The following is a 10,978-nucleotide window of genomic DNA, read 5'->3' on the forward strand; positions in this document are numbered from 1 at the left end:
GTCACGCCACCTCTCCCTTCCTTCTTCCCGTTTCTTCCTTCTCCTCTCACATCTGGCTCCCTCTCTATTTCCCTCACAGAAGCCCACCATGGGGGAGCTTCAAGCACCTCCTCCCGCGAACCTGCAGCCCGTCCACGGCGCCGCCATGACCGTGCCTCTCCTCCTCAAGCTTTCATCGGCGACCCATGCCGGAGACGAGAGCCACCAGTAGGACCCCGTCAAGCCCACGCCAAGTCTCTGCCTCGTCGAGGTTTCCTCATCGCCTTCTGTTCCTCGCCACCAACCGGAGCTCCGGTGAGCCCTCGTTGTACTTCGCCGGGGTCTCGCCGTCGGTGACCAGCAGGTCGACCGAAGCCGCGCCTGCCCTCACCATGCTTCCTTCCCCTTCTCTGCTCTCTCTCCCCCTCTAATGCTCCCTCCCCGTCTTTTCTTCCACAGGGAACTGACGCCGCCCCTGAGCTCCACCCGCGCCGTCGTTGCACGGTTCTGGCGCCGGCCAGCCGGATCCGCCCCGTCTCCACCTTGCCGGCCTTCCCTGTAGCCCGCTGCCGCTCGAGTACGCCGCTGCAGCCTCTTCTTCCCCTGCGCCGCAGTTCGAGAGGAGCAGAGCGCAGCGCTCCAGCTTCGTTAACCGCGACCGCCCGAGCCGGCCTACTGCTGCTGTTGACCACCTGCCCAAGGCCCAGTTCGCCCCGGCCCACCGCGACCTCCTGCAGCCCAGCACACCCTAGCCCAGCACCCAGTAGTTTCGGCCCACTTCTGTTTTTTTCCTATCAGCGAATTTGTCTATTTTCCCAGGATTTATAGTTTTGTAGAAAAACCCTCTAACTTCATGCATACAATAACTCATGAACTATGCATCTTTTGTAAAAACTTTAAACTTGTAAACTGGTTAGATTTTCATCTAGTTTCATAATATCAAACTTTCATCCATGTTAAAAATGTTTAAATTGTTGTTTGCATTAATGTGCTCAAATGACATGTTAAAATGATTTATTTCATAACTAAATAACCATAGCTCCGAATTTAATAAAATTTATATGTAAATGGGGTAGAAAAATGCCTAGTTTAACATGGTGCACTCATCTTGCATGTTTAACAACTCTAAAATATGGTTTAGGGCAGAACAGTACCAAATCTAAAACATGCACATGAGGATTTTTCGGACTTGTTGTTTGTTGTTCCGGCCTCATTTAAACTTGCCTAGTTAAGTAGTTTTATTATGCTTCACCTCTTGCCATGTTTAACAACATTTAATATTGTTGGGTACATAAATGAGATTGAAAAGGTGGTGTTCCATCAATATGCAACTCGTTGCATATTGAGCTCCACTTAATTTGTAGTATTGTTTGTGCACTTTGCCATGCCTCATTAAACCGGACATGCATCATACTTGGTTGTGCATCATGCCATGTTTATGTGATGGTTGTTTACTATGTTGCTTGCTTCTTTCCGGGTAGCTTCTCTCGTTAGCTTCGGTTTCGTTCCGAAGTTGTGAGGATCCGTTCGACTACGTCCGTTTGTCTTCTTCATGGACTCATTCTTCTTCCTTGCGGGATCTCAAGCAAGATGACCATACCCTCGAAATCACTTCTATCTTTGCTTCCTAGTTGTTCGCTCTTTTGCTATGCCGTGCTACCTACCACTTGCTATATCATGCCTCCCATATTGCCATGTCAAACCTCTAACCCACCTTTGCTAGAAAACCGTTGTTTGGCTATGTTACCGCTTTTGCTCAGCCCCTCTTATAGTGTTGCTAGTTGCAGGTGTAGATGAAGCTGGTTCCATGTTGGAACATGGATATGTTGGGATATCACAATATCTCTTATTTAATTAATGCATATATATATACTTGGTAGAGGGTGGAAGGCTCGACCTTATGCCTGGTGTTTTGTTCCACTCTTGCCGCCCTAGTTTCCGTCATACCGGTGTTATGTTCCTTGATTTTGCGTCCCTTACGCAGTTGGGTGTTATGGGACCCCCTTGATAGTTTGGTTTGAATAAAACTCCTCCAGCAAGGCCCAACCTTGGTTTTACCATTTGCCTCAACACCACCTACTTTTCCCTTGGGAGTCGCGCTCCCTAGGGTCATCTTTATTTTAACCCCCTGGGCCAGTGCTTCTCTAAGTGTTGGTCCGAACCGGGCAGCCTGCGGCGCCACCTCGGGGCAACTCAAGGGCTGGTTTTACTCGTAGCTTGACCTATCCGGTGTTGCCCTGAGAACGAGATATGTGCAGCTCCTATCGGGATTGTCGGCACATCGGGCGGCTTTGCTGGCCTTGTTTTACCATTGTCGAAATGTCTTGTAACCGGGATTCCAGGTTTGACCGGGTCTTCTTGCAAGAAGGAATATCCTTCGTTGACCATGAGAGCTTGTGATGGGCTAAGTTGGGACACCCCTGCAGGGTTTTGAACTTTCGAAAGCCGTGCCCGCGGTTATGTGGCAGATGGGAATTTGTTAATATCCGGTTGTAGAGAACCTGACACTTAACTTAATTAAAATGAATCAACCGCGTGTGTAGCCGTGATGGTCTATTTTTGGTGGAGTCCGGGAAGTGAACACGGTTTTGGAGTTATGTTTGAACGTAAGTAGATTCAGGATCACTTTTTGATCACTTCTAGTACACGACTGTTGCATTGCTTCTCTTCCCGCTCTTATTTGCGTAAGTTAGCCACCATATATGCTTAGTGCTTGCTGCAGCTCCACCTCACTACCCTTTCCTACCCATAAGCTTAAATAGTCTTGATGACGCGGGTGTGAGATTGCTGAGTCCTCGTGACTCACAGATACTTCCCAACAGTTGCAGGTGCCGATGATACCAGTGCAAATGACGCAACCAAGCTCAAGTGGGAGCTTGATGAAGATCTTGATCGTTGTTTTGTTCCGTTTCCTGTTGATCAGTAGTGGAGCCCAGTTGGGACGATCAGGGATCTAGCATTTGTGGTTGTCTTCTTTTATTTTGGTTCCGTAGTCGGACCTTGATTGTACTTTGGATGATGTATGTTTAACTTGTATTTGTGTGAAGTGGCGATTGTAAGCCAACTCTTTATCCCTTTCTTATTAAGTACATGGGATTGGGTGAAGATTACCCCTCGTGCGACAAACCTACCATGCGGCTATGCCTCCAAGTCGTGCCCCGACACATGGGAGATATAGCCGCATTGTGGGTGTTACAAGGCTTCACGTCTGAGACAAGTAGACCAGAATGATTCTGCATCTACTACTATTACTCCACACATCGACCGCTATCCAGCATGCATCTAGAGTATTAAGTTCATAAGAACAGAGTAATGCTTTAACGAAGATGACATGATGTAGAGGGATAAACTCATGCAATATGATATAAACCCCATCTTTTTATCCTCGATGGCAACAATACAATACGTGTCGGTTCCCTTTCTGTCACTGGGATCGAGCACCGCAAGATTGATCCCAAAGCTAAGCACTTTTCCCATTGCAAGAAAGATCAATCTAGTAGGCCAAACCATACTGATAATTCGAAGAGACTTGCAAAGATAAACCAATCATACATAAAAGAATTCAGAGGAGAATCAAATATTGTTCATAGATAATCTGGATCATAAACCCACAATTCATCGGATCTCAACAAACACACTGCAAAAGAGGATTACATCGAATAGATCTCCAAGAAGATCGAGGAGAACTTTGTATTGAGATCCAAAGAGAGAGAAGAAGCCATCTAGCTAATAACTATGGACTCGTAGGTCTGAAGTAAACTACTCACACATCACGGGAGAGGCCATGGAGTTGATGTAGAGGCCCTCTGTGATCAATGCCCCTCCGACGGAGCTCCAGAAAAGGCCCTGAGATGGGATCTCTCGAGTACAGAAGGTTGCGGCGGTGGAATTAGGTTTTCGTGGTGCTCCTGGATGTTTGGGAGGTACGTGGATATATATAGGAGGAAGAAGTACGTCGGTGGAGCAACGGAGGGCCCACAAGGGTGGAGGGTGCACCCATGGGGTGTAGGCGCGCCCCCTGCCTCGTGCCTTCCTCCCTTGTTTCTTGACGGCCACTCCAAGTCTCCTGGATCAAGTTTGTTGAGAAAATCACATTCCCGAAGGATTCATTCCGTTTGGACTCCATTTGATATTCCTTTTCTTTGATACCCTAAAATAGGAAAAAACCAACAATTTGGGTTGGGCCTCCGGTTAGTAGGTTAGTCCCAAAATGATATAAAAGTGTAAAATAAAGCCCATTAACATCCAAAATAGATAATATAATAGAATGGAGCAATCAAAAATTATAGATACGTTGGAGACGTATCAATGGTGTGTTGATGATGAACTCCTTGCTCTTGTGCTTCAAATGATAGTCTCCCCAACACTCAACTCTCTCACTGATTTGGATTTGGTGGAAAGATGATTTGAGTGGAAAGCAACTTGGGGAAGGCTAGAGATTAAGATTCGTATGGTTGGAATGGAATATCTTGGTCTCAACACATGAGTAGGTGGTTCTCTCTCTGAAAATGAATGTTGGAAGTGTAGGCATGTTCTGATGGCTTTCTCCACGAGTGAAGAGTGGGTGGAGGGGTATTTATAGCCTCCACACAAAATCTAACTATTACACACAATTCACCAAACTCGGTAGGACCGAATCAGGAAACTCGGTGGGACCGATTCAGTTCAAAATGTGAACGTTAGGCTTTTCGATGGGACCGACATGTCAACTCGTGGGACCGTGTGATGCCCCCGATTCAATCATACACTAATCATACACACAAACGCGTACGATCAAGATCAGGGACTCACGGGAAGATATCTCAACACAACTCTACGAATAAAATAAGTCATCCAAGCATCATATTACAAGCCAGGGGCCTCGAGGGATCGAATACAAGAGCTCGATCATAGATGAGTCAGCGGAAGCAACAATACTGAGTACAGACATAAGTAAACAAGTTGCCATAAGATGGCTAGCACAAACTGGGATACATATCGAAAGAGGCGCATGTACATCCATGATGATTTTATGACAGAATCAAGATAGTCATACTTGTGATGTTGTAGAAGTGTTCCATGACATTACCAAAATTATCATCATGGAAGTGTCCACTTCCATGACGATAAATCGCGCATCATGGAAGTGCTTTCATCAAGGGTGACCGACACGTGGCATCCACCGTAACGGAACGCCGTTAAGCTATCGGGTCCGGTTTTGGATCCGATAACCCGTTAACAGCCGGGACCAATGGGAAATTTCCACATGTAAAATTCTGATTGGCCGGAGGGAACACCTGTCAGCTCGTCAGTGGGCCAGATGTTGCCCGTCCATTGGAGGAGACATGCCTATGATACGTCGACACGTGGCTGGGCCCAACAAAGGCCCATATAGGTTAAAATGGCCAGCCCAGTCAAAGGCCCGTAGTACTTACTCGGGTACTAGTGGGCCATCCCAATAACGGCTACTTAATAAAGGCCCATTTACGGCCCGAAGCTAGATCTGGCCCGTTAATTGTTCACCGAATATTTGGGCCCAGTTACAGCCCAATGACTTTCGGCCTGTTAGAGGCCCGATGTAGACATGGGCCCATTTCAGCCCGGTGTGACTTTCGGCCTGGGAATGGCCCGTGCTGCCCATGGGCCATATATGGTCCGACGGGACATCAGGCCCACTTACGGCCCGTGATAAAGGTGGCAACAGTTAAGCCCAGCGTGACTTTGGGCCTATTAAAGGCATGTCGCATAATTCGGCCCGTTGATGTGTGTACTAAGCTTTCGGCCTATTAAAGGCCCATGATATCAGTGGGCCAACTAAGGCCTGGGATATGTTTCGGCCTGGTAACTGCCCGTGATATAATTGGGCCCAAAAAGGCCCGGTCTACATTTCAGCCTCCTGAAGGCCCGTCGACGACTAGTGAAAATTCAGGCCCAACATGCATTTCGGCCTGCTAAAGGCCCATGGTTTCATCTGGGCCATAACAGACCAGTACAATATTCAGCCTGTTAATGGCCCAACGCTACCTGGGCCAAACTAAGCGCTGGGTCCACAAAAGGCCCAACTAAAATATAGGCCGGTGTAAGTTGCGGGCCTCGCGCAAAGTGTGAAGGCCCCAATCATTAGGGCCCAAGAAAGATGCAGGCCAGCCCAATTGTGGCCCGCTAAAAACAAGGCCCGTTAGAGGCGAATGTTTAGGCCCGGTCGACTACATTTGATTTTTTCCAGATAGCGAATGATGGTTGTAACTAGTAGGAATTAAGGACAAGCCTACTCTATACAATAAAGAAATTACGGCATAGTAACTAAGAATAAACCTACACTATAGAATAAAGGATTTATGGTATATTACATCCACTGGGCATCGAAGTTCGCCAGCAGTGATCATAAAGCGCAAAGAAGAAGCAGATTGCAAAAACTGGGCACCATTGCAGCATAACAAAATAATACTAAACCGAGACCACTTCCAAGACAACTCAAGAAAGGTTAGCCTTGCGCGGGAATTGCTGCGCAAGCTGCTGAGCAAGGCCGTGAGACCGGCGTAGCATGTCGGTCATAGCTTCCAGGGGTAGCTGTTTAGCGATGAGGTCCTCATTGGTGTTCTCCGCAATCTTTCTTAGAGATGGGACTTCAAGTCAAAGTTGAGTTGCAGAATGCCTTTCTGCTAGAACATGGGACTGAAGAAGTCTAACTGATTCAGACAACAAATTCTGTGAGCTTGTCTGACTGCTAGTCTCAAGTAACTTGAACACTGCATCAAGACAAGACTTTGGGGTTGTCTCGCTATCTTCAAGATGTTTTGCCTTCTTTGCTGCAATATATGTTGGGTTTGTCTCACAGCCTTCAGCAGACTTGTGCATGCCATCAGGCATATCACCCTGAAACAAAGCAGAGGGATGACATGTTTTGCACGTGTATAAACAAAGATGATAACTGCACTATCAATTCCATCCAATTTCAAATTAGAAAATAAAGAGTAAGTTCAAAATATCAATAGCATAATTGTTCATAATGCGGGGAGCTTCACCACACTACTGGATTGCCATGTCAACATAACAAGCATAGATGAAGGGCAAAGAAAATCATTGTATCTATTTTGGTTAATGTGCATGGCATGGTGTTCATATCGTCAGCCACATCAGTAAGATAAAATAGGAGATCTCAAGGTGCAAACGTGGGCTGCTTCACCACACACTGGATTCTAGATCCACAAAACAAGCATACATATAGGGAGTATTGAGTAATGTGCATGGTACGAATAAGGAATTTGGTTTTACAAGTAAAACTTAGAACTTACGATTCTTGCGAACATGCATTTTGGTAGAAACAGCAAACTAAACAGTAGTAAATGATAGGGAGTATGAGCAAATTAAACAGCAGTTGAGGATAAAGGCTTTAGAAGGACTGACTTACATTAACAGTTAACACCGGCTTTATAATGCCCTTCTCCATGTCAAGGGAAGGATAACTCAAGAATTTCAGCACAAAATCTTCTTCATAAGCATTGCCTGTACTCTACATTTTGTAGAGAGTAATTATAGATATGATAATACTGGAAGGGATAGAGGATAATGAAGATAAGATGCAGATTGATGCTACATAATCAACTACCAATCCCTGGAAGTACAAGCATTACAGGACAAAATGTACTGACAAGAGCAATGGGCTACACTTCTGCACTGGCATTGTCCGTGTATTCTACTTTTTGGTAAGATTAAATATAGATCTGATCTTTTTTAGTAAATGGTGGGCGGGGGAGATAAGATGCAAAATGCTACACAATGAACCAATCCCTCTTCCCATAGTACAAGAGTGTTTTGAACATTGGTGTACTGTACAAAACGTTCTTATATTATGGGATGGAGGGAGTACTGTTAATGTAAGTACAGTGATAGACGACGTTCAGTCATTACAAGAGGACTGCAGAGCTAAACCTCTTCAAAAGCATTGGGTTGATTCTAAATTTATGTAAGAGTCCATACGGATCTTATAATGTCCACCAAATGGACGATAACGAGGCTAACATGTCCAGTGATGCTACATAATCAAACAGCTCTAAAAGTAAGAATGGTCATACAGGGCAAGAGGTACTCACAAGAGCAATGCAGTGTGCAGTATAGTTGTGAGATTCTGTGGTCCCTTGAGAATGAATGTTCTTCTGCTAACAATTTTCGTACAAGTGAGACGTTAAGGCAAATGCAGAAATGTAGTTCAAACTGTGATGTGATATCATAGACAGTACCTTACGCTGCAGACGAGACCAATGTGTAATAAGACTATTCCAGTCACCGTCAGATAAATGTAGCACCGGAGACTTTACAGAAATTTCATTTAGAGGCTTGCCATCGAAGTGCGCTTGCCTCAGGTAGGAACGACACTTCATTGATGAGTGCTTGAAAAGCGCAACCAACCCTCGCTCGTCTACACAATCCAGTTTGGTCCTTGCCTATTTAAAAGAATGAAATCTTGTGTCTTCTGTCAGCAGAAACATATGCAGTAATGACCATGAATAACATTAGTGCATTACTTATGCATAAGTTGCGGAGGAAGACTGGAAATTGTTCTGTGTTTACAGTATAATCTTTCCATGAAGGAAAGATGCGCACAAAGTTCATGACAACAATATAAGCTTCATCTTCTAAACTGGGAAGAAATGGAACAGGGGTCCTATTTGCTGCAATTGGGGTTCTCTCTGGTTCGAAAAAGGATTTGGCAACTGGATTTGGTGTACTCTTTGCTGGAATGGGGGTTTTGCGTCGTAGAGCTGGTGCTATGTCAACTGGCATAATCATATTGTTTGCTGCAGCTGGGGTCTGCTGAGTTGGGGCATCAGAAATGACCAGTGTAGTAGGGTTAGAGTCTGCTAGAGTTGGGGTGTTTTGTGGGTCAGGTGATATTGCAACTACACCTAATGGGCTATTTGATTTATCGAGTGCCACTACCTTTTCCAAATACTTTGCTTGTGCTCCTCCACGATCAGCAATCGCCCTCTTCCTTTTGAACGTCTAATACACAAGAACAACAGTTTAATGGATAAATATGGTATGATGATAGATGGAATACGTACTGAAAATGGATAGGCAGGGCGTCTTCACATACACGATTTGTAAACTAAGCTAATGGCAGTTCAACAAAGTAGAAGCAATGCAAATCATCAGTTGCAAGATATGTGTGACCAATATAACCTTGGAAAGTTAGAGCAAGCACCTTGATGGGTGAATAAGATAGGGCATCTTCCTCTGACTCCTCCAATAGGGAGCTACATTGACTTAGGTCTCCCTCTAGCTTAGAATCACTATTAGGATCATATTCTGAGCACGAATCTGTAGGTGGAGAGCGTTTGCATTGCATTGCATTGCATCCAGACTTGCTTTCAGTCCTTTAATGCCAAGTTTCACAGCCATGGCATTTTTCTGCTTTATTCTTTTCATGCGCGCGAGCTCATAATCATTATGAAGCTGTTCAGAATCTGAGATTCATGAAAACATAAAAAGTAGTCAGATTATCTATGGAATGCATTGCGGATTCAACTTGAAGAGTGTCTCCCTATAAACCCCTGTATATGGAAAGTTCACCCCAACCGTGCTGACTAGACCACACACAGAAATACAAACCCCTTATGTCTCTATAACAGGCAGACATGCATTTCAAAACTGAAGTAGGAACATTAGAATCATATGAAATTCGTATTTGAACAAATAAACTAAGGAATGATGAGTGGCATAATGTTTAGCTTCAAGGGTGGAGTGTTGGTAGTGCGACACAAAGCAAGTAGGCAGATTGTATTCCATGTAAAATATCGAAGCCTATGCAAAAGCTGGAAATGACACTTTCTTTCTATATAATGCAGTGTTCGTTGCCCACACATGATGGAAGAGATCACATAGATAAATACTATTCACTCATGTCTATGGTTCCAGTATTTAGAAACAGGGTGGTCCACCCTAAAAGAATATTGGCAACAAATATGACAAGACAAGCATAGATGTAGTGAATCAATCATTTACTTGTGAGCTTACTAGGACAAGTATGCAGAATTGTAACTGCAATAAGAGTGTCCAAAATCCTCCTAGAGTCATGTTGTCTGGGGATGGCAAGTTGCCAACGAGGTAGACGGCTCGGGGCGAGTAGAGATTGGAAGCGCGCAGCAGAAGAGAGGGGAATTGGGGCCTGGGACGACCCAAAATCCTAGGGTGGGCCAGCCCACCGTGGGCACTCTGTAGAGATACACACCCGAGCGGCGAACATGCATTTTCGAAACTAATTTAGGAACATTCAGCTAACCAATTAAACGACTCTGTTTTAATAATATCAGATTCGTATTTGAACAACTAAGCTTGTTTAGCTTGATGGGTGGAGCAGTGCTATTATGACACGAAGCACATATTCTGATCTTATAGTGATCATAAAAGGGGGAAACTCTAAGCATATTTTTTTAGCAAAAGAGGGTTTCCCCTCCGATTTCTATTAAAGAAACCACCACGGAACCAACATGACCAATTAAACCATATTATGACTGTGCCATGGCAGATTTGAAGCTGCAAACTAGAGAAATGATATTTAGCAGCCATTTTTTGCTTCGAACTAAGAACTAAATTCTAAGAGCTGAAAAGAAAGTAGAGTAACCAAGTTAAGATCTATTTTCTGGTTGAGATCAAAAGGTTGAGGAGATATGAAGTACCACCTCTCTTGCGGCGCCGTGTAGGCAGCGGGGGTGCGATGGCTGTCGGTAGCGTTGAAGTAGATCTGTGATGGTAGACGGGTGCATCGGGGGATATTTCCCGTTGCGATGGAAGAGAAGGTCGTGTGAGCGGCCTCGGCAAAGAGGGCGACGGCGCCGATGAAGCGAGAGGACGTGATGCAAGGCTCTTGGTCCGTCGCTGTGGATGAGAAACGTCCATCTCTAGCAGTGGACGACATGGTCTTGGTAGGCGCTCTGGCATGGTGGAGGATGGTGGAGATGGATGTGGTGGAGGACGGCGGCGATGGATGGGGTGGAGGACGGGACGGCGATGATGGATG

Source organism: Triticum aestivum, chromosome 2A, assembly GCF_018294505.1.
Source record: "Triticum aestivum cultivar Chinese Spring chromosome 2A, IWGSC CS RefSeq v2.1, whole genome shotgun sequence".
Classification (NCBI taxonomy): domain Eukaryota; kingdom Viridiplantae; phylum Streptophyta; class Magnoliopsida; order Poales; family Poaceae; genus Triticum; species Triticum aestivum.